The 19,607-nt window shown below is 35.3% G+C and overlaps 1 long non-coding RNA gene across 1 annotated transcript; it reads left to right on the forward strand.

Annotated features, from left to right (window-relative positions):
- The first annotated feature begins 11,615 nt into the window (after nt 1–11,615).
- LOC148762146 (uncharacterized) lies at nt 11,616–13,421 on the forward strand. Its single transcript, XR_016026912.1, has 3 exons — nt 11,616–11,712; nt 12,361–12,444; nt 13,280–13,421. It is a non-coding gene; the product is annotated as an uncharacterized LOC148762146 (long non-coding RNA).
- The last annotated feature ends 6,186 nt before the right edge of the window (nt 13,422–19,607 follow it).

Here is a 19,607-nt window from a genome sequence, read left to right on the forward strand (position 1 = left end):
ATGAATTTTACCCTCGAGTGTGAGGCGATTTGCAAACTGTGTATAAACCTGGTTACTATTTGGTTTCGCGGGAGCTTACCCAACTTTATTGATTTGATTTGAGTATTCCATGAGATAATTTCAATTGTAGAGATCTTTTACGAACACGAGGTTTAAAATGATATTTTTCTGATTTAGTTTGAAAATGATTATTAACCTTCTCACTGCACAAAAGTTTACTTGCTTGATTTGATATACATTATGGTTGATTACGACTTACAAGAGATTCTCGATATTTTCTTATATATATATATAAGGCACAAATCTCCGTTTGAATTAAATATTTTTATCTACTTTTGCAAGTTTTATTATTCAAAATCTTAATCTTATTGCTTGTTTCCCATCTATCTTCTGCCCACGGAGCCGATGATCACTGAGTTTGTGTGACTCACACCCCTCTTATTTCTCTTTTTGTAGACAGGGATCGGCTTAGTGTGTAATCATCGACGAGTACGGTCCACCGTAGATAGGTAAAGGCATCTCATAGCATTTTATCCTGAGTCTCTCCATTGTTAGAGGTTGAGTTGTAGTACTCTGGTTTTATTATGTAAACAAATATTAGTTTTGATATAAACGGAAAATTTGAGATTTTTGAACTCAATGTATCTAATTGTGCTCTCATGACTTAAAGTCAAAATTTAATGGCTATGGTTATTGTTGAATTCATGTTTTAAATATTTATGGTTCAAACATGAATACGGTTTAGTAGAAATATACAATGAGTTATTGAGAAATTTCATTAAGGATTGTTCGGGACTTGGCGGGATCTCCTAGAGGTCTCGGACGCCAGTAGCGATTAAGAAGGGGTCGTTACAGTTTTGGTTCGATGAATATGGGAAGAAATTTGTTCCAATCGGTTAAGAGACATGCTGTCAGAAGAAAGAAATAAAGCAATGACAAAAGCCAAAACAAATAACATTAGGGACTGCAAAGGCATGTCAAGGGAATGGATCATGAATGAAATCTAGGATCTTTTTATCAATACGGTATGGGGTACAGAAGAATGGCAAGACAAATAGAGAAAAGCAAGGCAAAATCGTTTACGACAAAAGAAGGAAGCATCCTAAAGCACACTGGCGGTTCAGTTCCATTTGTGGTTCATGCCAAAAAGATGGTATGAATTACTTTTACTTCGCATTTATATGTTCAGTTTTCTTTCAAACTAAATTTATATTGTATGTTTAGTAGTTTGACTTTGATTTTTCCTTTCATGTAATTTATATATATCGATTATGATTGAGTATATATAGCTGTACATAAATGCAGATAATTGAGATGAAACGAGATGTTAGCTTTTTGGAAGTGTTCAATCGCACTCATAAGCATTTAGGGGGTCATGGTGACTTTATAGATAACAAGTCTAAGTCTACGAGTTTACGTACCAAATTGATTAATTCTAAGATTAAAGTTGACGACTGTAGTTGAATACTAATATAATTTATTTATTTTTGTAGGAAATGTATAATTCTATACTATCGCAGAAGTATAGTGAGGATTCATCTTCTCAGCAGAATTCGATCCGAATGCTTGGACTGAAGCAATTGAAGGGATTGAGATTACACGTACTGTCGTGTATAGGTTTGGTACTCGGGTCCCTACTACAGCTTTACTTACTAGAACACACAACAATGTAGCAACATTTGAGTCTACATGTGGCCCTATGCCCTCAAACACTACCAGTCCCGTAATTGCATTGGAAGAGAAAGTAGAAAATCTTTCAAAAAACTTGGGTAAGATACGTGATGAATTACGTGGAGAAATATGTGAAGAAATTAAAAATGCAATGGCAGAAAGCATGAGTGAATTTATGGCACGTATGGAAAGCATGATCATGACTAATGCACTTTCAAAACAAGGAAATGCGGGACCTTGAAGCTAATATCTGGACAAGTAAGATCACATTTCGTGATATGATGTCAATGTTTCACTACTACACTTAAATATTTTTTAGTATAGCTATTTAATAACAATTTTAGCTTTATAATCATATGTGTTGAACTTTTTTTACATATTGTGTGTTAGGGTAATTTTGAATTGTATGAATTTGACTTTGAATTTTGGTTTTTAATATGTGTTTCTTTTATATAATATGAAATTCAAATGTTGATGTGAATGGATATTTTATTATCAAAATGGAAATTGGTACTTTTTTTACGAAAGCAATTTTTGGTAATGTTTTTGGGAAATTGGTAATCTAGTAAAATAAATTTTCGTTGGAAAAGCATTTCCAACGGAGAATTCCATTGCAAATGCTTTTTTGAATATAAAAGAATTCCGTTGGAAATTTCCAACGAAAAATTCTATTGAAAACCAATTTCCAACGGAATTTTCTGTTGGCACTTCATTTCCAACAGAAATCCAGTCGGGTACCCTACACTGAGCTCATTTTTCCAGTGAAAAGTTTTACTGACAAGGCTTTTACCGATGAAATTTTCAACAAAATTTTTTATTTAAAATCTGTTGGAAATGCCTATTTCTAAAAATTCCGTTGGAAAAGGCTGATTTTTTGTAGTGATTCTATCGTTAAAGTGAATATTTTGTTAATATTAAAATAAATGCACCTATTAGCTACTATTGCTGTAAGGCGAAAAGGTAAGGAACTATTGGTATGCTTTGCCATGCTGTCATCTTTCTTAGTTAGGCGATTCTGTCTAGCCTTGCAGGAGTGTGACAGGAACTTTGGCTTGGACCATACGTCATAAACTAGTTGGTTCATACCTAAGTAATGGTCTAGGGTTGCGCCTTACCCTTCGTCAATACGAGATCGATGTCAGGGCTACTTACTTCCCTTTTAGCCTTCTCGCGCTCATCCCCTAATAGGTCCTTGAGGCAATCCTTACAAATCTTCTCTCATATAAATCGGACTTTCGTTGTGTAAAGCCCGACCTTATAAAATACTATTCATGACATACATGTGATGATAGCATGATTGCATGCTAGGAGAGTCCCGAAAAATTTACAAAAGTCGGTATTGTACCTAGAGGTACAACAAAGTTTATTTAATCCTCGAACTAGATCAAATAGGAATTTTAAGGTGAGATTAAGAGTTTCACAGTTCATGGATGACTTAAAATGGTGATTTGGAGTTTGAGTATCAATTTGGAGTCAAATCGGAATTTTCACTAACTAGGGGTAAAATGGTCATTTGACACCTGGGGACAAAATGGGAATTTTAGAAAAGATTTTTTTGACCCCATTTGACTTATTAGAGTATAATTTGACTTATTGAAGTATGATTTGAGGTTTAGAAGTGAAAAATTTTAATTTCAGTATAATTTGGAGTATAGGGGTAAAATGGTAATTTTGCCACCTTAGGGGCAAAATTGTAATTTTCCACCACCAGGATATTTTTTCCAGCACATGGTCTTCCTTTGTCTTCATCTTTGACCCTTGACTAAACATGTGGTGGAGATAAAATGTTTAAATTTTTAAAATTTTAAAAACGGGCCAATGACATGATGCCATGTGTCATGCCTTTATTAATTTATTATTTTCCTTTTTAAAAGGCACAAAATCAGCCCATCTTCCACCCCATGGCCGGCCAAACCAGCAAGAAGAGAGAGAAAATAAAAACAAAACCCTAGAGAGAGAAAATCAAAGAAAAAGTGTGAATTTTCAAGGAAATTAAGTGAAAAAGGTGAGTTTTTTTTATTAAGCTTGAGTTTTCTTATTCCCAAGCATTTCTCTTTATTTTCCATGATTAAATTACATGTTTTCATGATGAATTCAATTCTGAAAAAATGGGTTAGGAGAGAGAAAGTTGTTGGATTTATTTGATTTTAATTTATGCTAGTGTTTTTAGTTAGTTTAGCATATTTAGAAACAAAACAACAAGAAAACAATTTATTTTCTCCCCCAACCATTAATGGCTGAATTTACCATGTAGTGAGTGAGGATGAGTTTGATTTTATTCTAGGAGAATTGGTTAAGGAATGATGAATTATGAGCCTAGAAAAATAATGGGAATTTTAGGAGCAAAAATACGAATTTTTACCCACTAGGGGTATTTTCGTAATTTGCTGTTGGGACTGATAATTTGCACCACACTGAGGGACATTAAGTTAATTTGGGTGCAATTGAGGTATAGAAACTGAAAAGAATTAAATTGGAGTTTAAACGGACCCGTTAGGAATTTAATCGGGTGATAAGACGAATTAGGTTAATACCGGGTTTAAATAGTTACCAGTGCATTTTTGCATTCCATATCATGCATTGGTAATCTAAATTAGTTTAATTTTGATTTAGTACCAACTTGGTGAAACTCTCGATTTTGTATTGTGTCAAGGTGGTGAGTCCTCCGATAAAGGCAAGGAAATTGCATCCGAGGACCAGTAGACAGAGTGCTTCGAAAGTCTGCATTCTAGACATAGTGAGTAAACTTACTGTCATTTTAATTATCTAGGGTGGTTTTTAAATGCTTTCATGAATTCTATGGAAAAAGGAATTTAAAAAGATAAATTTTCATGTTTTATGAATAAATGAGTTTCAATGAAATTAAATTATAAATTGTTTTGAAATTAATAGTGATTTTGAAAAATAGAGTACACGGAGACTGTTAATTGTGGCAATTTGATTGTTTAAATTAACTGGCTTATGATAAATCGAGCATGATTGGCTAGTTGGCAATTGTATTGAAATGCGAATTGTTTGGTTACCTTGAAAAACTACGAATTACAAAATTGCCATATCATGTTATTGAGTTTTATTATATGGTGGATTATATATTAATTAATCACTACAGTATGGGGTTTCTGTGGACCACCCTTTTAGAGGGGCACGGTAAACCCCATTATATTCTTACCTCGAACGGAGAGGCGCGTAGGGTATCTCCTGGGGTAAAGTTTAGGGTTCACTTCACGCTAAACCACCACGTGAGGGAGAACTCAGCCAATGCCAAGGAACGGCTATGTTTTCAAAACAAAAACATGATTTATGTGAAATGTGAATTTTAATAGCCTTGGCAGTCTCGGTAGGATGCCTCGGCCAAGGTGTCCCCGAGAATGGATTTATGGCACAAGCCTAGATTTTTATGAGATTCATAAGCCTCTTTACGTGTTTTGAACAAAATGTGTTCTAATGCTATAACCTAGTTTATGATGATTTACTTTATTGTCTCAATGTACTCAACTTTAGATATTTATGATAATGTGTGTTTACTCATTGGGATTTTATAATCTCACCACCCTCCTTTCCACCCATTTCAGGTTCAGTATAGACTGTAGATAGCTGATCTCATCGAGGACTATAGTGGGATCTGCATTTTCCAAACCGTAGGTTCACAGTCCTCTTTACTTTTGTTTATTCGGGGGCACTCTTGTTATTGTAAATTAAATTAAATATTTTGGCTTACTGTATTTAAGTATGTATAAATTTATTTAACTTTTACGTTCTAAAAATTATTCACGTATAACTCTATAAATATTGTTTTATAAGAAAATAGAATATTTTACTTAATATTTCTTTTATTTTCTTATTATATTCAAATAACCATAATTTCGTTTTAAATGAAGATTTTAGACTTTTAAACTCATTTTGAATATGAATTGTGTGTTTTGTACTTGTATATTACGTTTTAGCCAGTTTTGAAATTTTTGAGAAAAAAATGAGCAAAATGCCCTTGTGTGGCGAAAATTTTATTTTGATTGTTTTTGATCTAAAATAGTAAATATTCTCTAAAAACTCGATATTTAACAATGATTGCTCACAAGAAAGGAAAGAAACTGATATGTAAGCCTTGCAGGGTTCCGGTTGGCATTCCGGATAATGAGTGTCAATCGGGAGGTCGCGGCGATTGTCATGGGCCTGAGGGAGGTTCCGGGTCGTGACAATTCGATTGGTATCAGAGCTTTTGGTTTTCAAGATCAAAGTTTTTAGTTTTAAAGTTGTTTTAAATATTTACAATATCAGTGTGGCCCCGGATTAAGTTAAGTTAGGTTAGGTTGAATAGAATGCATGCATTTGCATATAGAGCCTAAGGTTACCTAAACTTGCTCGTATTTTTTTTATAGATTATAATGCCTCCTCGACGCGGACGCCCACCTCTCACTAGATCGGTTGGGAGGGGAAGAGGTCGTTCCTAACGTCATCAGCCAGATACAGTAGAGGAGGAATCAGCTGCATCTACCATTCGGGCAGCACCTGCTGCTGAGCAGGCCGATAGTCCTCCACATCCTCCATCTCCTCAGCCACCTACTGGTATTCCCGCCATGCCTACTGAGGTAGCACAGGCATTGGCAGCTTTCTTTGCAGCAATAGCTAGTCAAGCTTAGACTGGTCAAGTTTCACCTGTAGTGCCTCTAGCTACTCCTTTAGTTCCACCACCAATACAGGGTGTATCCATTTCCAAGAAGCTGAAGGAGGCTAGGCAATTGGGTTGTGTATCTTTCACCTGTGAGTTGGATGCCACTGTGGCAAAGGACTGGATTAATCAGGTGTCCGAGACTCTTTCTGATATGGGATTAGATGATGACATGAAGCTGATGGTGGCTACGAGATTATTAGAGAAGAGGGCTCGTACTTGGTGGAATTCGGTGAAGTCCCGTTCCGCTACTCCTCAGACATGGTCCGATTTTCTCAGGGAATTCGATGGTCAGTATTTCACTTATTTCCATCAAAAAGAAAAGAAGAGAGAATTTCTGAGTTTGAAACAGGGAAATCTAACTGTAGAGGAGTACGAGACTCGGTTTAACGAGTTGATGTTATATGTGCCGGATCTGGTGAAATCTGAGCAGGATCAGGCCAGCTATTTCGAGGAAGGGCTCCGTAATGAGATCAGAGAGCGAATGACAGTGATTGGTAGGGAGCCACATAAGGAGGTGGTACATATGGCTTTACGGGCTGAGAAGCTCGTGACTGAGAATAGAAGGATTCGGACTGAGTTTGCAAAAGGGAGGAATCCTACTATGTCTTCTAGTCAGCCAGTAAAAAGAGGCAAGGACTCAGCGACTTCAGGGAGCACTACTTCTGTTTCCGTGACATATCCTCGACCTCCATTTCCACCATCACAGCAGAGACCTTCAAGGTTTAGCAGATCTGCTATGACTGGTTCTGGGAAGAGTCTCGGAGGTTCTGACAGATGCAGAAATTGTGGGAATTATCATAGTGGGCTATGTAGAGGGCCAACAAGATGTTTCCAATGTGGACAAATGGGTCACATTAGGAGTAATTGCCCACAGTTAGGACGAGCCACTGTAGCTGCATCATCTCCACCAGCTCGCACAGATATACAGAGGAGAGATTCTTCTGGGTTACCACCGAGACAGGGAGTAGCCATACAGTCTGGTGTGGAGAGTAATACCCCGTCACATCCACCTTCGAGACCACAGACTCGTACCGCGACAAGAGTTTTTGCTGTGACAGAAGATGAGGCACGAGTCCGACCTGGAGCAGTGACAGGTACTATGTTTTTATTTGATAAAGATGCTTATGTTTTGATAGATTCTGGCTCAGATAGATCTTATGTGAGTACGACATTTGCATCAAGTACTGATAGAAACCTGTCACCATTAGAGGAAGAAATTGTAGTGCATACCCCTCTAGGAGAACAGTTGATTAGAAATACATGTTATAGAGACTGTGGGGTAAGGGTAGGTGAGGAAGAATTTAGGGGTGACTTAATTCCTCTAGAGATCTTGGATTTTGATTTAATATTAGGTATGGACTGGTTAACTACACATCGGGCGAACGTGGATTGTTTCCGAAAAGAAGTTGTTCTTCGGAATTCGGAGGGAGCAGAGATTGTGTTTGTAGGGGAACGTCGAGTATTACCATCCTGTGTAATCTCGGCCATCAAAGCTTCAAAATTAGTGCAAAAAGGGTATCCAACTTATTTGGCATACGTGATCGATACTTCAAAGGGGGAACCTAAGTTAGAGGATGTCCTAATAGTAAGTGAGTTTCCTGATGTATTTCCTGATGATTTACCGGGAATACCTCCTAATCGAGAGCTTGAGTTCCCTATTGATTTACTTCCGGGTACCGCACCTATTTCTATTCCTCCATATAGAATGGCTCCAGCAGAGTTGAAGGAACTGAAAGCCCAGTTGCAAGATTTTGTGGATAAAGGTTTCATTCGCCCTAGCATTTCTCCTTGGGGAGCACCAGTCCTATTTGTAAAGAAGAAAGATGGCACTCTTCGATTGTGTATTGATTACCGTCAGCTGAACCGAGTGACCATCAAGAATAAATACCCTTTACCCCGGATAGATGATCTTTTTGATCAATTACGAGGTGCTATGGTATTCTCTAAGATTGATTTGAGATCTGGGTACTATCAGTTGAGGATTAAGGAGCAGGATGTACCTAAGACTGCCTTCAGGACGCGTTATGGGCATTATGAGTTTCTGGTGATGCCGTTTGGTTTGACTAATGCCCCGACAGTTTTTATGGATCTTATGAACAGGGCGTTCCATCCATACTTGGATAAGTTTGTGATAGTATTCATCGATGACATCCTGGTTTATTCGAAGAATGATGATGAACATGCTGCCCATTTGCGCATTGTGTTGCAAACTTTGCGCGAAAGACAACTCTATGCCAAGTTCTCTAAATGTGAATTCTGGTTGAAGGAAGTGGTTTTCTTGGGACATGTGGTGTCCGGAGCTGGAATTTATGTCGATCCCAAGAAGATTGAGGCAATCTTGCAATGGGAGCAACCGAGAACGGTAACTGAGATTCGTAGTTTCCTTGGCTTAGCCGGTTATTACCGGAGATTTGTTCAGGGATTTTCTTTGATAGCAGCTCCTCTGACTCGTTTGACTAGTAAAGGAGTTAAGTATGAGTAGGATGATGTTTGTGAGAATCGATTTCAGGAGCTAAAGAACCGGTTAACCTCCGCTCCCGTTTTAACACTTCCTGTTAGTGGAAAAGAATTTGTGGTATACAGCGATGCATCTAAGTTGGGATTAGGGTGTGTGTTGATGCAGGATGAGAAAGTAATAGCTTATGCTTCCCGACAGTTGAAGAAGCACGAGACGAATTACCCTACTCATGACTTGGAGTTAGCAGCAGTAGTATTCGCATTGAAGATTTGGAGACATTATTTATATGGTGAGCGTTGTCGGATTTTTTCTGATCATAAAAGTTTGAAGTATTTGCTTACCCAGAAAGAGCTTAACTTGAGACAGAGACGATGGTTGGAGTTGATTAAGGATTATGACTTAGTGATTGATTATCATCCGGGAAAAGCAAATGTTGTAGTGGATGCTTTAAGTCGTAAATCCTCATCGTCGTTAGCAACACTTCGGAGTTCTTATTTTTCGATGTTACTTGAGATGAAATCTCTAGGGATCCAGTTGAATAATGGTGAGGATGGAACCCTACTTGCTAGTTTCGTCGTGAGACCTTCATTGTTGAATCAAATCAGAGAATTGCAGAAATCTGATGATTGGTTGAAACAGGAAGTTCAAAAGCTGCAAGATGGAAAAGCTAGTGAGTTTAGACTCAGCGATGATGGTACTTTGATGCTTAGAGACCGAATTTGTGTCCCTAAGGATGATCAGTTGAGACGAGCTATTTTGGAGGAAGCTCATTCTTCCGCCTACGCTTTACATCCCGGAAGCACCAAGATGTATCGGACTATTAAAGAAAGTTATTGGTGGCCGGGTATGAAACGAGACATAGCAGAGTTTGTAGCGAAATGTCTCACATGCCAACAGATCAAGGCGGAGCATCAAAAACTGTCAGGTACTCTTCAACCTTTATCGATTCCTGAATGGAAGTGGTAGCATGTGACAATGGACTTTGTATTGGGTTTGCCGCGGACACAAAGTGGGAAGGATGCTATTTGGGTGATTGTGGATAGATTGACTAAGTCCGCCCATTTCTTGGCTATCCATAGCACGTATTCTATTGAGAGGCTGGCAAGACTTTATATAGATGAGATTGTGAGATTACACGGAGTCCCAGTTTCTATTGTGTTAGATCGAGACCCTCGATTTACTTCTCGATTTTGGCAGAAATTTCAGGAAGCTCTTGGAACTAAATTGAGATTTAGTACTGCCTTTCATCCACAGACAGATGGTCAATCTGAGAGAACTATTCAGACCTTGGAGGATATGTTACGAGCTTGTGTCATTGACTTTATCGGGAGTTGGGACAAACACTTGCCATTGGTGGAGTTTGCTTATAATAACAGTTTTCAGTCTAGTATTGGGCTGGCACCATACGAGGCTTTGTATGGAAGGAAATGCCGAACTCCGCTCTGTTGGGATGAAGTAGGTGAGAGGAAATTGGTGAATGTGGAATTGATTGATTTGACAAACGATAAGGTCAAAGTTATCCGAGAGCGATTAAAGACAGCTCAAGATAGGCAGAAGAATTATTCGGATAAACGAAGGAAAGATTTGGAGTTTGAAGTCGACGATAAAGTTTTTCTTAAGGTTTCTCCTTGGAAAGGTAATAATTTGAAATTTCCAAGTATTAAATTTTATTTGATTATACTATTGTGATAATTTGTGGTATTTATTGGATGATGAAAGGTGTGATTCGATTCGCGAAGAGGGGAAAGCTCAATCCAAGATACATTGGACCTTTTCGTATCATTGAAAGGATTGGGCCAGTGGCTTACAGACTTGAATTACCCCCAGAGTTATATCGAATTCATAATGTCTTCCATGTCTCGATGTTGAAAAAGTATGTTCCCGATCCCTCTCACATTTTAGAGACACCTCCCATTGAGTTGCATGAGGATTTGAAGTTCGAGGTGCAGCCTGTACGTATTCTAGATCGAAAGGATCGAGTGCTAAGGAACAAGAGCATTCCAATGGTGAAAGTATTGTGGAAGAATGCTCGAATGGAAGAGATGACGTGGGAAGTCGAGAGCCAGATGAGAAACCAATATCCACATCTTTTATTCGAATCAGATAAGTGAAATTTTGCGGTCAAAATTTTATTTTAAGAGGGGTAGTGCTGTAAAGCCCGACCTTATAAAATACTATTCATGACATACATGTGATGATAGCATGATTGCATGCTAGAAGAGTCCCGAAAAATTTACAAAAGTCGGTATAGTACCTAGAGGTACAACAAAGTTTATTTAATCCTCGAACTAGATCAAATAGGAATTTTAAGGTGAGATTAAGAGTTTCACAGTTCATGGATGACTTAAAATGGTGATTTGGAGTTTGAGGATCAATTTGGAGTCAAATCGAAATTTTCACTAACTAGGGGCAAAATGGTCATTTGAAACCTGGGGACAAAATGGGAATTTTAGATAAGATTTTTTTGACCCCATTTGACTTATTAGAGTATAATTTGACTTATTGAAGTATGATTTGAGGTTTAGAAGTGAAAAATTTTAATTTTGGTATAATTTGGAGTATAGGGGTAAAATGGTAATTTTGCCACCTCAGGGGCAAAATTGTAATTTTCCACCACCAGGATATTTTTTCCAGCACATGGTCTTCCTTTGTCTTCATCTTTGACCCTTGACTAAACATGTGGTGGAGATAAAATGTTTAAATTTTTAAATTTTTAAAAACGGGCCAATGACATGATGCCATGTGTCATGCCTTTATTAATTTATTATTTTCCTTTTTAAAAGGCACAAAATCAGCCCATCTTCCACCCCATGGCCGGCCAAACCAGCAAGAAGAGAGAGAAAATAAAAACAAAACCTTAGAGAGAGAAAATCAAAGAAAAAGTGTGAATTTTCAAGGAAATTAAGTGAAAAAGGTGAGTTTTTTCTATTAAGCTTGAGTTTTCTTATTCCCAAGCATTTCTCTTTATTTTCCATGATTAAATTACATGTTTTCATGATGAATTCAATTCTGAAAAAATGGGTTAGGAGAGAGAAAGTTGTTGGATTTATTTGATTTTAATTTATGTTAGTGTTTTTAGTTAGTTTAGCATATTTAGAAACAAAACAACAAGAAAAGAATTTATTTTCTCCCCCAACCATTAATGGCTGAATTTACCATGTAGTGAGTGAGGATGAGTTTGATTTTATTCTAGGAGAATTGGTTAAGGAATGATGAATTATGAGCCTAGAAAAATAATGGGAATTTTCGGAGCAAAAATACGAATTTTTACCCACTAGGGGTATTTTCGTAATTTACTGTTGGGACTGATAATTTGCACCACACTGAGGGACATTAAGTTAATTTGGGTGCAATTGAGGTATAGAAACTGAAAAGAATTAAATTGGAGTTTAAACGGACCCGTTAGGAATTTAATCGGGTGATAAGACGAATTAGGCCAATACCGGGTTTAAATAGTTACCAGTGCATTTTTGCATTCCATATCATGCATTGGTAATCTAAATTAGTTTAATTTTGATTTAGTACCAACTTGGTGAAACTCTCGATTTTGTATTGTGTCAAGGTGGTGAGTCCTCCGATAAAGGCAAGGAAATTGCATCCGAGGACCAGTAGACAGAGTGCTTCGAAAGTCTGCATTCTAGACATAGTGAGTAAACTTACTGTCATTTTAATTATCTAGGGTGATTTTTAAATGCTTTCATGAATTCTATGGAAAAAGGAATTTAAAAAGATAAATTTTCATGTTTTATGAATAAATGAGTTTCAATGAAATTAAATTATAAATTGTTTTGAAATTAATAGTGATTTTGAAAAATAGAGTACACGGAGACTGTTAATTGTGGCAATTTGATTGTTTAAATTAACTGGCTTATGATAAATCGAGCATGATTGGCTAGTTGGCAATTGTATTGAAATGCGAATTGTTTGGTTACCTTGAAAAACTACGAATTACAAAATTGCCATATCATGTTATTGAGTTTTATTATATGGTGGATTATATATTAATTAATCACTGCAGTAGGGGGTTTCTGTGGACCACCCTTTTAGAGGGGCACGGTAAACCCCATTATATTCTTACCTCGAATGGAGAGGCGCGTAGGGTATCTCCTGGGGTAAAGTTTAGGGTTCAATTCACGCTAAACCACCACGTGAGGGGGAACTCAGCCAACGCCAAGGAACGGCTATGTTTTCAAAACAAAAACATGATTTATGTGAAATGTGAATTTTAATAGCCTTGGCGGTCTCGGTAGGATGCCTTGGCCAAGGTGTCCCCGAGAATGGATTTATGGCACAAGCCTAGATTTTTATGAGATTCATAAGCCTCTTTACGTGTTTTGAACAAAATGTGTTCTAATGCTATAACCCAGTTTATGATGATTTACTTTATTGTCTCCATGTACTCAACTTTATATATTTATGATAATGTCTGTTTACTAATTGGGATTTTATAATCTCACCACCCTCATTTCCACCCATTTCAGGTTCAGTATAGACTGTAGATAGCTGATCTCATCGAGGACTACAGTGGGATCTGCATTTTCCAAATCGTAGGTTCACAATCCTCTTTACTTTTGTTTATTCGGGGGCGCTCTTGTTATTGTAAATTAAATTAAATATTTTGGCTTACTGTATTTAAGTATGTATAAATTTATTTAACTTTTACGTTATAAAAATTATTCACGTATAACTCTATAAATATTGTTTTATAAGAAAATAGAATATTTTACTTAATATTTCTTTTATTTTCTTATTATATTCAAATAACCATAATTTCGTTTTAAATGAAGATTTTAGACTTTTAAACTCATTTTGAATATGAATTGTGTGTTTTGTACTTGTATATTACGTTTTAGCCAGTTTTGAAATTTTTGAGAAAAAAATGACCAAAATACCCCTGTGTGGCGAAAATTTTATTTTGATTGTTTTTGATCTAAAACAGTAAATATTCTCTAAAAACTCGATATTTAACAATGATTGCTCACAGAAAAGGAAAGAAACTGATATGTAAGCCTTGCGGGGTTCCGGTTGGCATTCCGGATAATGAGTGTCAATCGGGACGTCGCGGCGATTGTCATGGGCCTGAGGGAGGTTCCGGGTCGTGACACGTTGCATTTGCAACCACCCATGTAAAAGATTCCTACATCCAAAAAAAATATATATTAGTATGAGAAATTACCTAATGTTATGCACTAAAAGTATATCTTTACATTACCTTGAATTTCCACCACATGTTATCCATATGCTCTTGATGTACCTGCCTCCATGTCAAGGTTCGTTGAAGTTACTTTTGATAATTCGCGTAATCATAAGAGTAATTATAGTTTCCTCAAAAGTACTAGAAAAATAGACTTATTGTTAGTAAAATGCATAAATTAATTAACTAAATTGACTACATATAATTAATGATATAAATTGGAGTAAAGGAACTTACCTCCCTTTAAGAGAATGTATAAGTATTCATCGGTCCGGATGAGTCAGAGTCCACAAATCGAGACTCGACCCTTTGTCCCTAGACTGTGACATGTTGGATACCATGGTAGTGTCCAGAGTGTGGGCTTTGATTGAAGTAGTCAGACTCACCATCGGTACCTTTGCCTATACCGTAGTAGTATCTGTTGCTATATGTGAAGTCTGTGGTATAGGGGGAGGAGGCGACAAAAGTGGCGGCGGAGGTTGCCACACAGAATGTTTAGTAGTCGAAGAGCCCTCGCTATTACTAGCTCAAAAGCAATCCTTCATCTTCTTCTTCACTGTAACCATGTTTGTCCAATAAGAAAAAAATGTACAACTGTATAACTATGAAATTTAGAATATGTATATAAACATTTATTTAAATGTCATAGTTGAAAGAATAAATTTGTACAAATTTTTTTAGAAAACCAAAAGTTCCATCACTCATCATCAGAATAAGGTAACTCATTTTCTTTTTTCTCATATTCATCATCATCGGTATCGTTTTCATCTTGTTCATCTGATTCTTCCTCTATCTCATCTTTTACTCCTTCAGCTTTATCATCTTCTTCATTATGTTCAACATCCACCACCATATTATCCTCTTCATATTCACTAGTAAGAAGAATAGTATTGTTATCAAGGTCGATTGAACTGTGATCAAATTGTGAATTAAAGGAAACTTCATCTTTTTGATACACCCTTTTATTAAGGTTGACTGTTTCCCTATCATTTTGCTCATTATCCGTAATGGGAAATTGACTTTGAGCCTTCATTTTGAACACTGCCTACCAATCATGTTGATCTCTTTTGTTTGATGGATATGAAGTGTAGTACACTTGAGTTACTTGTTCAACTAAAACAAAAGGCTCAATGCTCAGTCTTACCAATTATATGATTTAAAGTTTCCTACATTCACCTACACTATTAAGCCCATACATAAATTTGGAGTCTTATCCACTTTATTAGATCCTATTATGGACTATAGCATTGTTTATTTATAAAAAAAAAAGTAAGGTAACCTGATTTTAATAAAATGCAAAATATAAATAGTATAACTCACTTTTATCTTACAGAAAAATTTAACAAAAATTGTTGTGCTCTCATTTGTATAAAAAGCAAGTATTAATTAAAAAATTAATTAATTTTGTTATAGACTATTGTAGTTAACTTACATATTGATGTTGGATGTAAATTAACGCTATATATAGCAATTATTCCTTTTATTATATGTTTCCAAAAATTAATTTTAAATTAAAGTTTCGTCATTGCTAGGATCATTTAAAAGTTTTGGCTGTGTAAGAAGATTATAAATTAAAAGTGGTCCTAAAGATGAATAAACAGGGTAGAAATACCAGATATATATATTTTTATATTATAAATTAGAAGTGGTCCTAAAGATGAATTAACAGGGCAGAAATAATATATATATATACACACACACACCATGAAGCATTTTTAAATTATGCAAATTAACAAAGTTATTATTATTGCCTTGAAAAGAACTGGTGGATATATATATCATATATTATTTGTACGAAAAATAAAGACTGGAAAAACCAATAAAGAGAAAACAATATAGATGGCGTTATTTCGTTTTCCATCAATAACATTAATTAGTTTATGTGACCAGATGGTTTAGACCACTCAAGCTGTCTTCCTTCTTTCTTTCTTTCCGCAACGTCTTTTTTTTTTTTTAAATGTGGTCCTAATTGATTTTTTTATGGGTACAAGGTCTTAATTAAAATTATTGATCAGCTTCAACATTAATATAAGTGCTTGACACACACATGAAGTGACACATTTCGTAAATTTGATTTTCATTTCGACAAGCACGTCTGTTTCCTGTCTATCATTTCCTACATGTATATATATTAGGAATTGGCTGCATTATGTTCTCCATATATAACCCTAATAAGTTACAAGTGTTTAACGAGATTGATGAAATGCTTCCCCATCATTCTATCATAAAGTTTATGGCATTTATTCAATTCTATGTATATGTAGGCATCCCGTTCACATTTTATTATTATTGTGATGGATGTGGCTTGGTTGTTGAATATGTAGATGTAATCTTTTTTAGTATTTTAATTCACATTAACGTGATGTTTGGAGTATTAAAACAATCAATTACGTTATATTTTGTGTCTCAAGTGAGCCTATTCCATCCAACTCCTCTTCGGTCCCCATACCCACTCTTATTAGGTTAAGGAATAAAGTCGTTGTTTATAGAAGCAGGGTCGCCAAATGAAACTGATGAATTGATTTATTTATTCATCTCGACCAAATCTTTGAAATGTACCATAGGAGAAATCGACCATATCTTTGATTTTAGAATAGTTTGAATGTTCGTGGTCCATCCATATTAATTTATAGCATATACTAACTTATTTGTAATTGGTAAAGTATCTTTCATCTTTTCCGTTTATGTAATTAGCTTGATCGGAAGATGATTTTAATCTTTTGTGAAAAGCAAAAATAAAGCAAAATAAAGACCATAAACCCATATGATTAGTTGGCCTTTTCTAATTTTTTTTAGTAGCACTTAAATATACATTTAAATTTTATCTAAAACTGAAAATAAGTTGTTGATCTATTATTATATATATTTAAGGATATAAACTTTTGTTTTAATATAATCATAACCATCGAATATGACGATAGATGCAATGTAACTCACCAAACAAACTGACGGTAATGCCCTCTTTTTTTCTTTTTTTTTTTTACTTTTTACTCATAGCATCATAATATTTTCAAAAGGTAAATGAGTTGGAAAACATTTTTTTGTCTTTTTTTTTCCTTTTTCTTACTCTCCTTTTCTACTTCTTCCCGATGTCAAGAAAACCACCATGTCGCACAGATGGACAGCCTAGAACTGCTCAAGTTGGCCATGTAGGCATGTACGGTGTTCCACCAAGGTAGCCTAGATCCAGCACTCGCAAGCCAAATCTGGTCAACCAAAAGCCAGTTGGTACGCCTTTCCCAGGTACAACGCCACTGGCAGGAGGAAAAAGATGGATTTTTTTTTTCAATTTTTTGACTTTGGAATTTTAAGAAGAAAAGAAGAAAGAAAAAGAAATAAAACTCAAAATAAATTTTGTCTTGAATTTTAAAAGGAAAAATCTTCCAAAATTTTTCCTTTTAAATTTAATCGTCTACGTGGATAGAAATAATCCTATTCATCACGATTTATATTTTTATAATTTGCCATGTAAGTAATTTTATAAAGAATATTCTTATTCTATTATGTTTTATCTTGATTATATGAAACTAAGTTAGAGCTTTTATTTTGTAAACGGGGTTCTTGTGATAATTAGAGAGGAAGTGTTACAAATAAGTAAAAGAGGGAATAGTGAGAAAATGTCAACTTCACAAACCTATGTCAAAAATAGCACCTAATATAAAGTTAACTGTTTTTATCCAATTTTTGCTATGACTTGATAAAAATGTCCTTGAAGCCATTTCAAATAAATTAAACTATTTATCACAATTTTCCACCTAATTTCTCTCTCTAACATCTGTTTGCTGTGCTTTTGATTTCATTCTCTTGCCATCCATCTCTCTCTAATTTTATCGATTTCTCACTCAAACTTCCATTTGCTATTCTCCCAATTTTTTTTCTCTCGCCATCCAACTCTTTTTAATTTTACCACCATCGCCATCTATCTCTATATCTATTTCTCATTATATCGTCGTTGATTTACAGGCCAAGAGGCAGAGATGATATTAATATATGTTCTTGGGTTTATTGATTTACATTCACAAAATCCCAAATTTGATGGGTTAAAATTATATAACTGAAATCTGTAAATTAAAACAATTCCTAGAGTTGTTACATGCCATACTTGCATGAAATGCCCCATACTTTGATATGGTGATAAATAAAGTTGGTCGGATGCGAATTGAGGCATAATAAGGAACTTTGGGAACCAAAGAGACAAGATAAAATTTTTAGAATATAATATTTTATTAATAAAATAATATTAAAATATTAATATTTAGCCGGATGTCAAAATCAGTCATGAAGAAGGATCATATGGTTGCTCCAAGTAGGGGAGAAAATGTCAAGCTTGACTCTATAAAATACTTGTCATGACATACATGTAATGGATAGCATGTTTGCATGCTAGGAGAGTCTTGAAAAATTTACAAAAGTCGATATTGTACCTAGAGGTACAACAAAGTTGATTTAAGCCTCGAACTAGATCAAATAGAGATTTTAGGGTGAAATTGAAAATTTTACAGTCAAAGAATGACTTAAAATGGTGATTTGGAGTTCGAGGATCAATTTGGAGTCAAACCGAAAATTTCACTATTTAGGGACAAAATGATAATTTTGCCACCTGAGGATAAAATTGGAATATTGGAAGAAGTTTTTGATCATGATTGATCACATTTGACTCATTGGAGTATAATTTGAGGTTGATAAGTGAAAAAGTTATAATTTTGGTATTTTTGGAGCATAGGGGCAAAACGGTAATTTTGCCACCCTAGGGGAAAAATGGTAATTTTCCACCACCAGGACACTTGTCAGCACATGGTCTTCCCTTATCCTCATTTTGACCTTTGACTAATCATGTGATGGAGATAAAAAGTTTAAAATTTTTAAAGTTTTAAAAATAGACCAATGGAAACATATCACGTGTCATATTTATCAACCCATATTTATCCCATTCTTCTTCTCCATATTCGGCCAAGACAAAAGAAAAGAAAGGAAAAACAAGAACAAAACCTAGGTGGAGGATTTCAAGAGAAAAAAGTGTGGAAAATCAAGGAAAACAAGTGAACAAGGTAGGATTTTTCAATTTAAACTTGAAATCTATTTTCCTTAAGCATTTCTCCTTATTTTTCATGGTTAAATTACATGCTTTCATGATGAATTCATGGCTGGTCAAAATGGGTATGGAGAGAGAAAGATGTTGGATTGATTTGATTTTAAGTCATGTTAGTGTTTTTAGTTAGTTTAGCATATTTAGAAACAAAACAACAAGAAAAGAATTCATTTTCCCCCATCACCATCATTGGCCGAATTTTCTAGGGAGGATATTGTGGCTGAAATTGATGATATTTCATAGTATTTGGGTGATATTTGAAGTTTGGTGAGGCTAGAAATTAAATGGGAAAATTTGGTGTGAAAATTTGAATTTTTACCTAATGTATAGACATGTGTGATTATTGACCCGGGACTGATAAATTGAATCTCATTCATAGTCACTGAGGTAATTTAGGTACAATTGGAGTGTAGAAAGTGAGAAGAATTGATTTGGAGTTCAATTGGAGATTCTAGCTGATTAGGCCGAGTATAGTGTGACTTAGGTCGAATATCACATTTAAGTGATTAATCAGACATTTTGCATT

The sequence above is a fragment of the Theobroma cacao genome, chromosome 6, assembly GCF_053813885.1.
Source record: "Theobroma cacao isolate CCN51 chromosome 6, ASM5381388v1, whole genome shotgun sequence".
Taxonomy (NCBI): Eukaryota; Viridiplantae; Streptophyta; class Magnoliopsida; order Malvales; family Malvaceae; genus Theobroma; species Theobroma cacao.